Genomic DNA, 16,575 nt, shown 5'->3' with positions numbered 1-16,575 from the left:
GCCTGGCACAGAATAGGTCCTTAAATATTTGTGTGAACATATATTAAAATGTCACACCTTTCATTCCTATTTCTGCTGTTCAACATTGCTTGGCTTGAAAGCAACGTTTTATTTTCTCAGCATCTGTCTTAATATATCTAAGAATTCTTTCTTGCTATATTTAACTCTGGGTAAAGAGAAAAGGATGCATAAAGGAATAAGAAAAAATGCCTTATCAAAAAGCAAATGAAGGCACAAAAGCCAGTGCAGCAACAAAAGCAAAGAAAGATCATTCAGTCCTGGAAAGCTAAAGTGATAATATAACAATAACAATAATAATAGTAATAGTGATAGCTGTTAGCGGGTACCACCTGCAGACTAGGGCTTCATTTTCAAGACATATAATTAGTATCATAGAATTGTCTTTCAGGAGCTTAGAATTCCTATGACCTTATTGGGATAGGGGGTGGGGAACCATGAAGAAACTGGCAGGAAGATACATAATAACAGGAAGTAGGAGTAGCAACAGGGAAAGGAGGTGGGGAAAGAGGAGGAAAGTGGAAGAAGCAGGCCAACATCCGGGCTGTTCCCCACCCCCACCGAGACAGCCACCCCTGAAACATCCCCTTTGCAGCCACCCCTGCTTCTGCCCTCTGTTCTAGAATCCATCAGGACTCAGGCAGGTTTCTTTTCCCTCCTCCTGTCAAGTATTTAAAATCACCTGTTACCTCACTCTGGGAAATTAACAGCAAGGTATTTTTAAATAATTGTTAAGACACCATGTTATAATGCTTTAAAGTTGCCAGGATCCCCACTTAACTGTAGTTTGCAAGGCTCCTAAACAGCACAGGATAAAGGAGATACCGGAATCTCCCACACTTGGAGGAAAGGATACACCACCAGGTTTGGAAATTCGGCTGTAAGCTTCCTGCAGGAAGGTGCATGGGGAGCTCTTGGCAGTGTGAGTGTGGACGTCTACCTCTGCAGTTTGTGACACATGTGAGCTCACAGAGGCATCCCGACTTCCTTCCAGCACATTGTGCAAAACCAAAAACCTCCATTTGGAGAAACACAGCAGGAATCTAGGTGCAACCACAGAAATGCAGCCCTACCTGGTTGTTGTTGTTGTTTTTTTTTCAATCCAATGAAACAAAGGCCAGCATTTGAAGCTGAGAAACCACGGTGATATATCCGAGAAAGAGAGAAAGGGAAAACAAAGCTTCCATGTATAGAGGGTTTCTCTCTGGGAGAAGCAGAGTGGCACAGAGGAGTGCCACCGGTCTCCCCTCGGATGGAGAAATGATGCCAGGAGCGAGAGCTGCTTGCCGCCATCGCTGTCCTGTTGCACAGGGGGAGCAGAGTGCTAATCATTACTGGCTGACAGCAGCTGTGGTTTTGATGCCATGGCAACAATCAACTTCTGGTTTATTCTGAGTTGATAAAATTATCCAGGCCCCAAAGATATTATTAAAAACCAAACCAAACAAAAATATCTATTTCACAGCTTGAAGGCAGTGCTCCTCAAAATACTGTGCTTTGGTGTCAGTGGCGCTGTCCACTGAAATTGCAGGTGCCTCAATTTTACCTCCAATATTTCACATTACAGTCTTTGAAGAGTCTTTATTGCTAATAAACTCCGTAAGTGAGTGGGATGCGGGCAGTCCCTGAACCACACTTTGACAAACACCGCCATCAGATGATGCCTATCCGTCATTAGTTTAAGCCCCAGCTCTGGCTCCTCCTAAAGTAGCACAGGAACAGGGCTCGAGACCTGTCCTGTCTATTGCAAAAGCCACCAGCCACCTGTGGCCACTGAGCACAAAAAAATGTGGCTAGTCCAAATTGAGGTGTGCCCTGCGTGTAAAATAAACTATATTTCAAAAACAGTATGTATGTGTATCGGTACAAAGCATCTCATTGAAAATTTTTATATTGATTATATGTCAACTGTATTTTGACTATACTGTGCTTACTATATTCTTGTCTTGATCTCAAGTTTTTATTTAAATTCTAGTTCACTAACATATATGATAAAATTGGTTTCAGGTATAGATTTAGTGATTCATCCCTTACATTTAACACCCAATGCTCCTCAGAAGTGCCCTCTTTTATACCCATCACCCATCTATCCCATTGATAAAATATATTCTTGATTTTATATTCTTTTTACTTCTCAATGAAGCTGTCAGAAGATTTCATCTTATATATGTGATTCACATTATATTTTTAGAGCTGCTCAAGATATAGGAGTTCCAGATCATAGAACAATTTATAAAAACTTTCCAGAAAAGGAGGAAGGGTTTCCAGTTTTATTCTTCATTTTATCTCCTCCCTTAACAAAGAAATGGAAGCAACTGAGTCTGGTCTAGCATGGATAGCAGAGGTTGAAAACAAGCAGTAGTCCAGCTCAAACCCAAACCAAACCCATAGAGGTATTCTGTTTCACTCAGCAAAGGTTGGTCCACATAATGTTTTCCAAAAATCAAATGTCACTAACATAGAAAAATAGTTTAATACATATTTTAATTTTTAGTATCTACTGAAAAATCTGAAGATCCAGAAACATTGGGTTCACCATCCCAGATGAAAAGAATTCCGCTGGCTCCACACAGCAACTGCTTCCTGGGAAGCAGGACGCAAGCTTTTTCCTTGGACTGATAATCCCTGACACTCCTTATCATCTCCTGACCCTGAAATGGGAGGGTCATTGCCATTTTCCTTTTTCTTGCATTGTGGTGGGTTTTTTTTAATAGAAATATGTATTTTTCCTCCTTATTATACCCATATTTCTATTGAAAGTTGGAAAGTAAAAGTTAGACCAAATCTACCACAAACAATAAGGAAAACACCAAGCCAACTTTACACATTTATACAACCTGACCAGGCTCAGCCTCAGGTAGGCATCTGAATTTACAACTCTTTTTTTTTTTTTTAGTCAGAGAGAGAGGGAGAGCACACAAGCAGGCAGAGAGGCAGGCAGAGGCAGAGGGAGAAGCAGGCTCCCTGCCGAGGAAGGAGCCCAATGGGGGATTCAATACCAGAACCCCAGGATCATGACCTGAGCCAAAGGAAGTGGCTTAATCGACTGAGCCACCCAGGTATCCCTGAGTTTACAACTCTTGTTCAAGAATCGTTTAAAAACAAGAGCCCGATGCCTGTCTGCCCTTTCCTGGCTCATTATGGTGATTCCCTAGCCCCTTCTGGAGTGCCTTTGAGCCATAAGGATTGCCGATCTGCCTTCTTTCAAGCAGAGAATGTCCTGTCACCACCTATGTTTCTCCCCCAGTGACAGCTGATTAGTCTGCCCTTAAAATGATCCATCTCTAGCCTGCAGCAGGCCAGTTTTGGTCTCAGTGGTGTGAAGATGACGAGATTCTGAATGTGTTATATATGGAGCTGCTGGTCCCAGCAACAGTGCCTCAGCTTCTTCTGTTCCAACAATTCCAAGATAATCTAAGGAAAAATCAGTCCAGGGGCCATTGCCATAGTTTCTATTCTACTTGTCAGATTTTACTGTGGCTCTGTTTTCAAAAATTGTCATCAGATAACAGACAAGAGAGGACAAAGATCAAGATAAGTAGCTCTTATCGAGATTTAGGTCTGATGGCTTCCTTTAACCCTGACACCTGTGACTTCCACCCACCTTGCCCTTACCCAGAATCACTCTTTGTAACCAAGAACAGTTTTCAGAACTGGAGAGACAAAAAGATCCAAAATACCCAAACCAGAAGTAGATGAAGTTCTAATTTACATAATTATAGAAAGCCTCTTACTTTCTGCCTACTGAGTTTTGACAATAGATTAGCCAGGGTACGTGAAACTAGCTACTGTAGCAAAAAACCTTGGAACCTTGACATGACACAAGTTTATTTCTTGCTGATATCCCATTCAGTTGCAGGTTAGAGTAAGGGCTCTGGTCCACAAAGTCATTTGAGAACCCAGGCTTTTTTTCCCATGATGTGGTTCTACCATCTTCGAGGGACTTGTAGTCCTCCATTGGCTCCTGGGAATCTGGCTGGTCAGACAGGACAAGGAGGCAAAGTATAGAAGTTCATGTGAGTGGTTTTAGGGCAGGTGGGAAGATGATGTGTGTCACTTTCACTTAACTGCCATTGGCCAGAATTCAGTCATAAGGATCCACCGAATTGTGAGAGAAGCTAGAATCTGAAGCGTAGCTGTGTAGCCAGTGACAAAAGGAAATAGATTTTGTGCACTCATGTCAGCATCTTTGCCTGATCAGGGCTTAGTAAGGAATAGAATATGCAGAAAGAAACATAGAGATAGCCCTGGGAAGCCAAGTTAATAGCCAGGATCAGATCATTCTGGTTAGGCGTTGGGTCTTCCACAGCCTTGCCTCTCTGTCTTTCCTTCATTCCAACCTTGGGTACGTACATAGGGCTGACAAATTGTTTTTTGTACCTCTACAGGCAGCAAAATGGATTACTCTGCTTTTCCCAAATAAATTTAATAAAGAACACAAGGACCTTTCTGTTACTCAGGATACAGTGTTCAGTTCTGGCCCAGTGCGACCTGTGACTCTAAGCATCTGTTCTAGTGATTAATGTCATTTAAGACCTAGAAAAATATTTCTCCAAATCTCTTGCCCTGTATCCTTCCATCAAAAGGCAACGACACCCAAATGCTGTGAAGGTTTGTGGGTTATTCTGCTATCAAAGATGGACCTTACTTTAAACTATAGGGGTGATTTGATCCATAGGAGCATTTAGGTAACAGGAAAAATTGTCTAATTTTCCCTTTTTGTATCCTTGAAATAGATTCTCACATAGTGAAGTATTCTTTTTCAAGAGGGTAGAGCACTGTCTTTCCCACATACCCCAGTTTGTGGTTTCAGACGTACTGACAGATTAGGCAGTGTCCATAGCTGTGCATGTGGTACCTAAGGAATAGTTTGTAATGTTAAACATTTCATATTCTCTTAATTTGCTTATCTGTAAGCCTAAACATATCATCCATGAGGGACGATACCAATTCTTTACCTGGGTAATTCAATGGACACCAAATGCTAGAACTGTAAATATTCCTAGTTTTGTAAAAATATGTAATAAGCTTTTAGCTTTTTGAGATATAATTCACATCTCACACAATTTACTCATTTAATGTGTATAATTTAGCTGCTTTATTATTATTCACAGAATTGTGCATTTGTCACCACAATCCTAGAACATTTTCATCATTCCCCAAAGAAACCTGGCTTCCCTTATCTGTCATCCCGTCTTCTCATCCCTGACCCTAAGCTCTTGGCAGCTACAAATCTACTTTCTGTCTTTAGGGATTTGCCAGTTTTTGACCTTTCCCATAGATGGAAACATACATTATATAGTCTTTTCTAACTTGGCTTCTTTCTCTTAGCATAATGGTTTCAAGTTTCGTTCATGTGGTAGCATGTATCAGCACTTCTTCCCTTTTCATGGCCTAATCATATTCCCTTGTATGGATACACCACATTTTGTCTATCCATTCATTAATCGGTAGATATTTAGGTTGTTTCTACTTTTTTAGTGCTTATGAATAATGTTGCTATGAACATTCATGCAGAAGTTTTCTTGTGTGTGTGGATGTTTGTTTTCATTTCTTTTGAGTACATATCTAAGTGTGAAATTGTAAGATGTAATTTAATTTTTAAAAACTTTAAAGTAAAAGTTTTAGCCTTATTTGAATATATTGACTTAAATTTTGATATTCATTCATTGTAATTTGAATTTGTCTTTTATTCTTAAAAGATAATTTTAAATATCTTGAAAAATAACATTTTGAAAATATGAAGAATACACATAATTTTTGTTTTAATTTGCCTTTTAGCGAAAATACATTTAAATTGTTTGCTTTGAATCCAGTATTCCTTTTATTCCTTTAGATCATTACTATTAGTGCACTGTAAGTTATATGAAAATCTTGGTTATACCAACATAGTGATTTTGATGAAAAAAGGCAAGAAAGTGAAATTATATCAAATAAATGTATAATCATTTTTAAATTGTGTAGGTATTCATATTACTCACCTAAAATTGCCAGCCTGTCAACAGTACACAGATACATGAGCAAAATATTTAAATTTTATCATTTACAATTCAACCACAGACTTATATGCATATTTCCATTTTGTTGTCTTTGCTGTATTTGTTCTTATGAAAGTATATTTGTCAAGGTAGGAGGATAGAACATGTGTTATTTTGTGGTTTGTTAGCTTGATTTTTAACTTTTAAATATTTAGACATATGATATGGGGAACTCTATTTCTACTCTTAACGCAGGCCTTGTAGGGCTTAAGGGAAGATCTAGTGCAAGGTAGTTAAATGAAGATCAGTGAATACTTGGTGACTGATTGGTCTAGAATTGGAACAAGAGGATTTTTTAAAAATAATGTTTAAGAATTTTTAATTTCCTTGCACCTCATGCTTTAGTCTCAGGGAAAGACATTTGGGTTCAATTACCTTGACTGGGATGGACAGGTGCAGCTAGTTTGTTGTGGGACCACACAAAATGTCTAATTCACACTAGCAAAGGCATGTAATTAAATCCGCCATGTCAAACTTCTCTAGTTAGGGTCTCATTGCCAATCCTATGGAATTCTGCCTGCCACTCTAAGAAGTAAATTGCTTATTTGAGCATTACTAATTATTTTACATTCGGTATTCATGAACTTGGGAAGCCTTGGGCCCTGTTGACCCAAAAGAATTTCAAAATTCGTGTTTCACTTTTTATATTTTTATAAATTGCAACCAGGAACTCTGTCTTATCATTTAAATAGCTGACAAAGATACACTGAGTGAACATTTTGTGTCGGGTGCTATCCTGTCCCCATGTAAAGAACTGGCAAATAAGGAATACAATAGAATAGGGTATACCACAGTGAACATTTAACATTATGAGGGAGTGTATCATTCTTTTTGGGAGAAGTCCGTTGTATCCAACTATTCAGTGGCATGTAACCATATGCATTTGTAATCACCCTCATCATTCTGTGATGAGGTTTAGCTTGGGCACCTCTATCTCGACTGTGGGACTGAGTCAGCTGGGGTGGCTCTGCTCCACAGATGTTCACTGTGGGTTCAGGCTTACGGGGCAGCCACTTCTCATAGCATGTCCCTCTCATGGCAATGGCAGCTGCTTACAAGGAAGACCTTATGCAGATTTATTTCAAGTCTCTGCTCACATCACTCCTACTGATTCCCCATTGGCCAAAGCAAGTCTCATGGCCACACCCATGATGAGAAAGAAAGAAAAGTCAGTATTTGTGGTACTATGCAAATTATTACATCTCTAGAGTGGGTCTCGGTGAATACAGGGCCCTTCATCTCCTACTGTAGAATCTAAAAGAGGTAAGACATCTTTTTTTCTGCCTCTGTCCCAGTGTGGTCACTAGACAATCCAGAGTGAATGACTTGAAGAAGGAACAGTGAGAGAGAGCACTCCCTCAGCAGTGGTGTTATCAGATGACCAGGTCAGTCATGTCATTCGTAGCTTCCTTGCCAGATTATTCCTGGAGCAAGGACCTTGGCTATGTTCTCATTTCCTAACCTTCCTTTGGTCTTTCTGGTTTTCTGAGCCTGGTTTTATAGCCTGCAAGATGACTTCTGGTACTGACCCAGTTAATCGCTTTCTCCTTGACAGCTACAGATAGTTTTGATCGCTTGCTGCCAAGAAACCTAACTGGTGCTAGTAGACACAATATTTGCCCTTGAAAAAATATTCTATAGTTAGAGGAAACAACATTCTCAAAGAAAACTCTTAAACAAAATCTTGCATGTATCATATGCTATTCCAGGAAGCAAGAGTATGACATTTAGGGCCTAACAGCAATGATTTCACATCTCAATTCTGGCACTTCTTTGCTTGTGAGACTTTGTGTGTATGATTTAACTTCTCAGAGCATTGGTTTTCTCATCTGTAATAGGAACAATACTACCTACCTCACTAGATCTTCGCAATGGTAAAGCAGTAATGGCATGTGTAAATCTCCTAGTAAGGTATTAGCATGCAGTAGATCCTCAATAATTATTAGTTTTACTATGAAAAGGTATTATTCAGAGTAGGGAAAGCTTTCTGAAGGAAGGGAGCTTTAAGTAAAAGCTGAAAGAAAATAGGAGTTCTGGACTGATGAAGGGAAAGAGAAGAGGATTTTGGAAAAAGATAATTTGTAATAGCCAGAGTTCAGGGGCAAGACTTGACAAGTTAAATGTGAGACACATGGGAGAGATTGTCGTGGCTACGTAGAGGAGGTATATCTGCATGGCAAGGAAAGGAAAGTTAGAAAGGAGAGAAGATCTGACGCTCAATACAGGCCTCCATTCGTAGACAGGATTTAAATGTGATGATTTAGTAATAGGGAACCTCTCCAGATTTTTAAGCTGTTAGAGAATATGTGTATATGTAGAAGGACAAGTTACATATATTTTAAAGGTATTTGGGGGCTTATGTGTGGGATGGCTCTTGATGGAAATGGAGTCCAATTAGAAAATAAATACTGTAAATCCAGTATATTGTGATAAAACTGGGTTGGGGTGATGACTGTGGAAGTCGAATCCTTGAGAAGAAACCCATCTGAGAAAAACAAGGAGCTCAGTGACTCTTTGGATGCAAGAACATCTAAAGTTAGTGTATGGGGTGTGGGGTCAATGCTACATTGCTACATGGTCAAGGGACTGCATTTATAAGGTCAGAATAAATAATTGCTTCCTTCTATTGATATATAATTCACATATTATATTAGAGTTCACCAGAGAAACAGAACCAATAGGATTGGTTGATGAATTTATCCATTATGAGAGATGGCTCATGTGGATATGGAGGCTGAGAAGTTCTACCATCTGTCATTAGCAGGCTGGAGACTCAGAAGAGCTGATGGTATTAATTCCAGCCTGAGTCCAGAGGTTTAGGTACCAGGGGAATCAGTGGTGTATTTCCCACCCACTGAGGTTCTAGCTGACACTCTTGAGGTTCTAGCTGACGCAGGAAAGACATGAATCTTCCACTTTTTGTTCTATATAGGCCCTCAGAGGATTGGATGGTGCTCATCCACAGTGGGGAGGCCTATCTACTTGACTGAGTTTGTGGTTTCGATTACTAATCTCATCTGGAAACACCCCCACACTCACCCGGAAATAAGGTTTAATTTGGTCGCCCATGGCTCCAGTTAAGTGGACAAAAAGTCAACTGTCACACAAACTGTACATTTCAGTATTTAAAGTATACAATTCAGATGTTTTAGTATATTCCACAAAGTTGTGCTACAATCCCCATCACCTAATCCCAGAACATTGTTATCAGGCCCCAAAGAAATCCCGTACCTGTTAGAAGTCACTCCCTTCCCCCTTCCCCTGTAGCCCTTGGCAACCATTAATCTACTTTCTATCTCTGTCAGTTTGCCTATTCTGGCATTTCATATCAATGAAATCATACAATTTGTAGCTTTTGTGTGTCCGGCTTCTTTCACTCAGCATCATGTTTTCAAGGTTTATCTGTGTTGTAACATATGTCAGTACAGGCTGATTTCATTCTTTTTTAGGCTGAATAATATTTCATTGTATAGATATGTCAATTTTGCTTATCCATTCATCAGTTAATTTGGGCTGTTCCCACTTTTTGACAATTATGAATAACGCTGCTATGAGGTTTTGTGGATACTACCTGAGGAACAGCCGAAGTATTGCCCACAGCAACTACACCATTTCATGTTCCTACAGCAACGGATAAAGGTTCCAGTGAGTCCACATTCTCATCCACTCTTGTTTTTTGTTTGTTTTTGTCCTTATGACCATCTTGCCAGGTACAAAGTACCTTATTGCAGTTTTGAGTTGCATATCCTTACTAGTTAATGCTGTTGAGCATCTTTTTATGGGTTTATTGTCCATTAGCATGTCCTCTTCAGAGAAACATCTGTTCAAGTCCTTTGCCCATAATAACCAGATTTTTTCCTTATCTTATGACCTAATCCAAGACCCTCTCCACCAAGTGCCATATTTGATAGCTCTTTCGGGTATGATCTGCACTATGTAAATCAGAAAATTCTGAGGTTTCCAAAGTCTTTTGGAACTATAGTGATGCATCTTTTATTTTATTTGGTCTGCAGGTATGTGATCAAGAAATTTAAACTGCACTGGGGAGCTATTTTTCTACTTGTTCCTTCTTTCTCATTTTTGTTCACATTCCTTGAAGGTAATTGATATTAACACTTTGGATTTATTTTTTAATCTTCTTTCATCTGATACCAAGGACAAATGAAATTAAATTCTTCTCAAGAGTTAATTAATTTCACTTTATTTGAATCATCTCTCAAATGCAGCTTAGTATAGCACTTCCAAATTTGTGGTATAGATGTAAACTACCCAAGGACTTTTTTATAAAGTAGCTGTAAGATAAGAGAGCTGTGTGAAATTATCTTAAATTTTTCTTTCACCTTTAATAGTCTGTGGTTCTCACATAGTTGTTTTTGTTTGGGATGTGAACCCAAGAATACAAAATTAAGCCCCCTTCCCTGGCCAGGATGCCATTTTTGTTTGATGAAGTAACATTTGCAAAGTAAGTCTTAACTGGTCCCTTGGAGGCTGAAAACCCTGGAAACATAAGAAATAGGTCATAGAAGGAAAAGTTCAGAAACTAATGTATGCACTTAAGAGAGTGGTCATAGTAATTATTTGGTGGGTGAACTGTGCTTATAGATAAAAGTCATGGATAAAAAATGCAAAACATATGGTTGTTAGGCAGGGGGTGAAATTATTGCTTAGAAACCAAAGAAATTTGGACTGAGACATTTTGAGAAGTCCAAAATGTTAACGGAAACCTTGACAGTAGATTAAAAAGTATGTGGAAAATATTATCCATTTGCAATCTGTTTCCATCTAGCTATTAAAATGGGATCAAATAAACCTGAAAATAGAATCAGGAGGAAATGGAAGCTAGTCTAATATTGCGAGTTGGAGGTAAAATGGGTTTCAGAGCCACGGAAAAGTTTGTGTGCTTTAAATGCTAGGTTTCCTCTGTTCTCAGCACATTTCCAGTTTTCTTCTGGAACTATTTAAAAGAGGAGAGCTAAGAAGAAAGGGGAATTTGAATTTGAATTTGAATTGTTTGAATTATGTCTTATGCTTAGTATTTTCCTGGGATCTTTGGGTTATCTGAGTCCTGGACCAGGGGAGTTTAAAATCTTATTCCTGTACAGAACCATTTAACTAGAGATTTAAGGCAGTGTATGATTGAATGTTGAAATATATATTATATGAATTACAAGTTACATGCTATAAAAAGCCAGAGTGCTGTGATTGATTCAGGTCAGAGAAATCAGGCTCAGGAAAAGCATCCGGGGCATGGTGACCTGGACCATGGACTTGAAGAATGAATGGAATTCAGTCAAGAGAAGTAGAGGGTAGAGGGCATTTTATTGAAAGGACCTGTCATGAGTGAAGTTTTGGCATTGGGACTAAGCATGGTGTGTTCAGGGAGTAGAAAGTGATGTTCTCTGATACTTCTGTGAGTATCTTATTAGAAGTGAAAAAGCTATAGAGCTAACTGCCTTAAATGAGCCTTGAATGTGAGATGTGAAAGCTCTTATTATCAAAGACTGAAAGAACAGGGAACTCTCTGCTGGATGCCCACCCTAAAAGGACAAAGGCTATATAAAAAGAAAAAATGTTATCTACAAAGAATCAGCATTTAGATTATTATTTTTTTTTTAGTAGAGTTGCAACCCTTGACTTCTTCTAATTCCTTGGTAGATTCATACTACCAAATCATAGAATCATAGAGCAGAAGGTAAAAGCTGAAACAAAATCTAAAGTCATCTAATTCATTCTCCTCATCACGTGTGAGAGAACTGGGAGTTCCAAGGAAATAATTAACTTGCTCAAGGTCACATAGCTGGGAAGTGGCAGAAGTCCTCTCTTTCCAACCCTGGCTCCCTAACGTGTTGTTTGAGCTTCAGTCCTTATTTGCTGAGATCTTGATGTTGCAGCTCACATTCAAATGAGTCGAAAATTTGTTCCACTTCTTTGTAGTATCTTTGTGGGTAAAAGATCATTATATAGGAAATAGTGTAGAACCATGTCCCTGAAGGTGTCATTTATAAGTCACTGCATTAGAACATTCTTAAATTCCATCTCAGAATTATTACAAATTCTTGTGATTAGAGTCTCAGAATCTGCATCTTCATCAAAAATTTGGATGATTTTCTACACCAGGATTGGAGAATTGTTTCAGTAAAACAGTAATTCATCCAAAATGTTTTGTCTTATTTTTGAGCCTCAAGTAAATTATGTGCAAAAAATAATTTAAATAATTGTGATTTTGTACTTTGTATGGCTTGAAGAACATTCTGCATTTTAGTGTTCATACGTGATATTTGTCTATTCAATCATTGGAAAACTATGGGGAAAAACATAGAAATGTGAATTATTTTTCAGTCACATAACTGCAAGATGAAAGAGAACACATGTCTGTAATCTGTATGTGTAAGTGTGTATTATATATATACATATATATGTATATATATAAAAAACATATGTGTGTTTACATTAGGACATGGACTATTTCCAGTGAAGAAACTGAATTGATAATTCATGATCATTTGTTGCTTAAAGTTCCTGATCCAGATGATTTTTACAGATTAGAGTTAGAACATTTCAGGAAACAGACCATCTTTGACTTATATATGTTTTTCAGGAAGAAAAAAATTCTTCCATAGTAATTTCATGGCTCTAACATAGTTATGGTTCAAAAATTAGATAAGAACAGTACAATAAAAGAAAAAAATCAGAATCATTTCCCTTATAAAACAGATGCAAAAATCTTTCCTTTATTAAAGGTTTATTTACTTATTATAGAGAGACAGAGAGCACAAGTGAGAGGGGCAGAAGGAAAGGGAGAGGGAAACTCGAGCCAGCTCTGTGTTGTAGTGGAGCTGACACAGGGCTCCATCTCACGACCTGAGCCGAAACCAAGAGTCATTTGCCTAACTGACTGTGCCACCAGACACCACTAGATGCAAAAATTTTAAATAAAATATCGATTAACCAAATCAAATTAAATCGCCCAATTATATTATGATCAGTAAGTATTTATTTTAGGAATGAAAGAAAAATTTAAATCAGAAATTCACTTCATTAAAGGGTTAAGGAAGAAAAATCATTGATTATGTCAATATATGCAGAAAAAGCATCTTATATAGTTAGATATGATAATAAAGTCAGATTGCAGTGATCCATCCTGGTCAGATAAATCAGGCTGGATTATTGTGCTACATATCACACATAGACTAATCAAGCTCATTAATAATAAAACCTGACAGCAAATGAAGAATTAAAGGAAACATTCTTAATTTGATAAAGTCAACATACCTAAAACCTATAGTAAACATTATATTAACAGAAAAACTCTGGATTTATCCCAGTTAATATCAGGCAAAAAAATTATTCATCATCACTACTGGTAACATAATGCTAGATGCCCTGTCCAATTATATAAGACAAGAAAAAAGGAAGTTTTGGAAAAGAAAAGCTAAAACTCTACATCTTAGTAATGATTGTCTCCATTGAAAATGCAACAAAATTAAATCAAATAAATCATTAGAAGCATTAACAGTTTAAAAAGGTGATTGATAAAAATCTATTTAATAAAATCTATAATGTTTCTATCAGAAACAACAACTTAGAAAATATCATAAAAAATAAAATACCATTCACAAAAGCTATAGGAGTTGACAAACTGTGGCCCATGGGACATAACCATGGCTTGCTACTTATTTTTTGTAAGGATTTATTGGAACACAGTCATGTCCATCCATTTACACTTTTGTCTATGACTAATTCAACTGAATCAACTGTAAAGTTTAGTGATTGCAAGAGAGATGGTATGGCCCATAAATCCTAAATTGTTCATTACCTAGTCCTTCACAGAAAAAAGTTACCAATCTATATGATAAGATTTTCATAATAACTTATGAAGGACTTTGTTAAATGTCATTTAAAAAAATTTGAATAAAAGAGGCATCATGTATAGGATGAGATCATTTATCAGAGCTGCCATTTCTCCCCTAATCTAATGCTCCATATAAATGAATCTATAAATTTAACACAATTCTAATCAAATTATTGTCTGGATTTTGAGAAACTTCACAAAGTCACTTTAGAAATCATGATAATGGAATAAATGAGCACAAATACCCAAATAAAGTCTAAAAAGAAACAAAGAAAGGAGATGTTCACTACTAGATATTATTATATTTTCTAATATTTTTTATTTATTTTTTTGAGAGTGAGCATGAGTGGGGAGGAAGGGCAGAGGGAGAGGGGAAAGCAGACTCCCTGCTGAACAGGGAGCCCAACATTGGGCTCAATCCCAGGACCCCCTGGGATCAGGACCTGAACAGAAGGCAGATACTTAACCGATAGAACCACCCAGGTTTCCCCACTACCAGATATTACTAAAGCATAGTAAAAACCATAAATAAAAAAATAGTATGTAATGGACACAGGAACAAATAGGCCAGTGGGTTTACCAGAAAACTCAGAAGTAAACATATACATGTCCTTACATATATATGTGCATAAACTTGATAGTGTGGCACTACAAAACAACAGGAAAAGGAAAGATTGCTTAATATATAGCATTGGAACAACTAGGTTAGTATATGTGGAAAAATAAAAGGATTTCTAACTTCTACCAAATACAAAGGTGAATTTCAGATAGATTAAAAGTACAAATGTAAAAGGTAGAACTAAGAACAAAAACCTAGAGCTAAAAAGTTTAAGTTGCTTCACAATCTTTGAATAGAGAAAACTTTCCTAAAATACACCCTAAAAGTACACACTACAAAGTAAAAATTTGATGGGGTTGGTTGTATAAATAGCGTATTTTTAGTCGATGCCATTTAAAAATTTAACTGAACGATGCCATTTAAAAATTTAGCTGATACATATCAGATGGGGATAAGTTATTTGTAACATCAAAACAACAAGGAATACATATCTAGAATTTACAAATAACTCTTATGAGTCAAGCAAGCTAGCAAACCAATCAAATAGAAAAATGAACAAAGAAGACAAGATAATCAGAAAATTCACAGAAGGGGAGGACCTCAAAGAAAGTATAAGTAATATGTGAGGAAGTACTCAAATTACCTTAGTGATCAGAGAACTTTCAATAGAAATACCACTTCACATTGGCAATCATAGAGAAGTTAAAAAGGTGAATAATAGGAGGCCTGGGTGGCTCAGTCAGTTAGACATCAGCCTTCGTCTCAGGTTGTGATCCTGTGGCCCTGGGATCAAGTTTGGCGTTGGGTTCCCTGCCCCTCAGGGAGCCTACTTCTCCCTCTGCTTCTACCTCACACTCTTTCTATCTCTCATGAAGAAAAAAATAAAGTCTTAAAAAATATGAATAATAGCAAGTGTTGGTGAGGATGTAGGAACAGGATACCCAGCTGAGTACCTATAAAATGGTACTTGGGACAGCCTCCTGGTGGGAGGGTGTCTGGTGAATTAAAATATGTGTATATCCTTCAATCTGGTGTTTCCAGTCTAGTCTTTATCTCAAAATCTTCTTTCAAAGTCCATAGAGAAACATGTGCAGAAATGTTCACAGTGGAATCATTTGCTCTGGTGAGAAGTTGGAGGTAACCTCTGGGTCCCTCAGTAGGAGAATGTATACATCAAATGCGGATGTTCTAGAACTCATTGCTAAAGGCACAGGGAATAAACTCAAAATGCACACAGAGTCATGTGTTGATCCCTAAATGTAGTGTTGAGCAAGAAGTGTTTGGAACAGAATATGATTCATAACATAACACCAGTTTTATAAATTAAAAATACATACACATAGATAAAACAACATTAAACGTTTAGAGGAATAAATACATACTTAAAGACATACCTCAGATAAATCTGACCGGGTACCTGTAGGGTGAAGGGAAGAAAAGGGAAGTGTGGAAATGGGGAAGGGGGAGGGGCAATAAAAACAATAAATTGAAATTTGGTGAAAAGCTTTTTACCAACCCATGATGACAATATTCTGTAGACAGAAGAGTGAAATAAATATAACTGGGCACCACCGGTTCCTAGAAACTAAAAAGTGTAACAGTGACCTTCTAATCAAATCTTAAAATAATGAAATTAGCAATATTCAAAAAATGCACATTTGTTATTTAAAATTCCTCCTCTTGTGTATGTACTTAGAGAATTTCTCTTCTGCTGTAGGTATTTTCCAGCTCAGCCAGAAAGCTGTGTTTATGGGCATTTTGGAGGAATTGAAGGTTGAGAGGGTTTTGCTCTGCTGTTGCTCAGAATGTAATATCCGACCAGGCTATCTGCACAGCTATCAGCAACATTAGTCCTCCGGTGAATCAGAATTCTACAGGATGTGGATTAGCATTTAAATGTAATAGGATCATACCGAATACTGCTGTGGATGAGATGCTGAAGCTATTTATTCCCTTAGTAACCAGCTCCGACTTGTATCGCACTGAGAATTTCTTCTTATTCCTAATGACTGCAGTAAAGTGCTAGGCACACATCAGTATTTTTTTTTAATTGTTGAAAGAATACTAGTTGAATGAATAAGTAAACATACAACAAAACAAATTAGCCC

The sequence above is a fragment of the Mustela lutreola genome, chromosome 3 (genome assembly GCF_030435805.1).
Source record: "Mustela lutreola isolate mMusLut2 chromosome 3, mMusLut2.pri, whole genome shotgun sequence".
Lineage (NCBI taxonomy): Eukaryota > Metazoa > Chordata > Mammalia > Carnivora > Mustelidae > Mustela > Mustela lutreola.
This window is presented reverse-complemented; position numbering follows the sequence as displayed.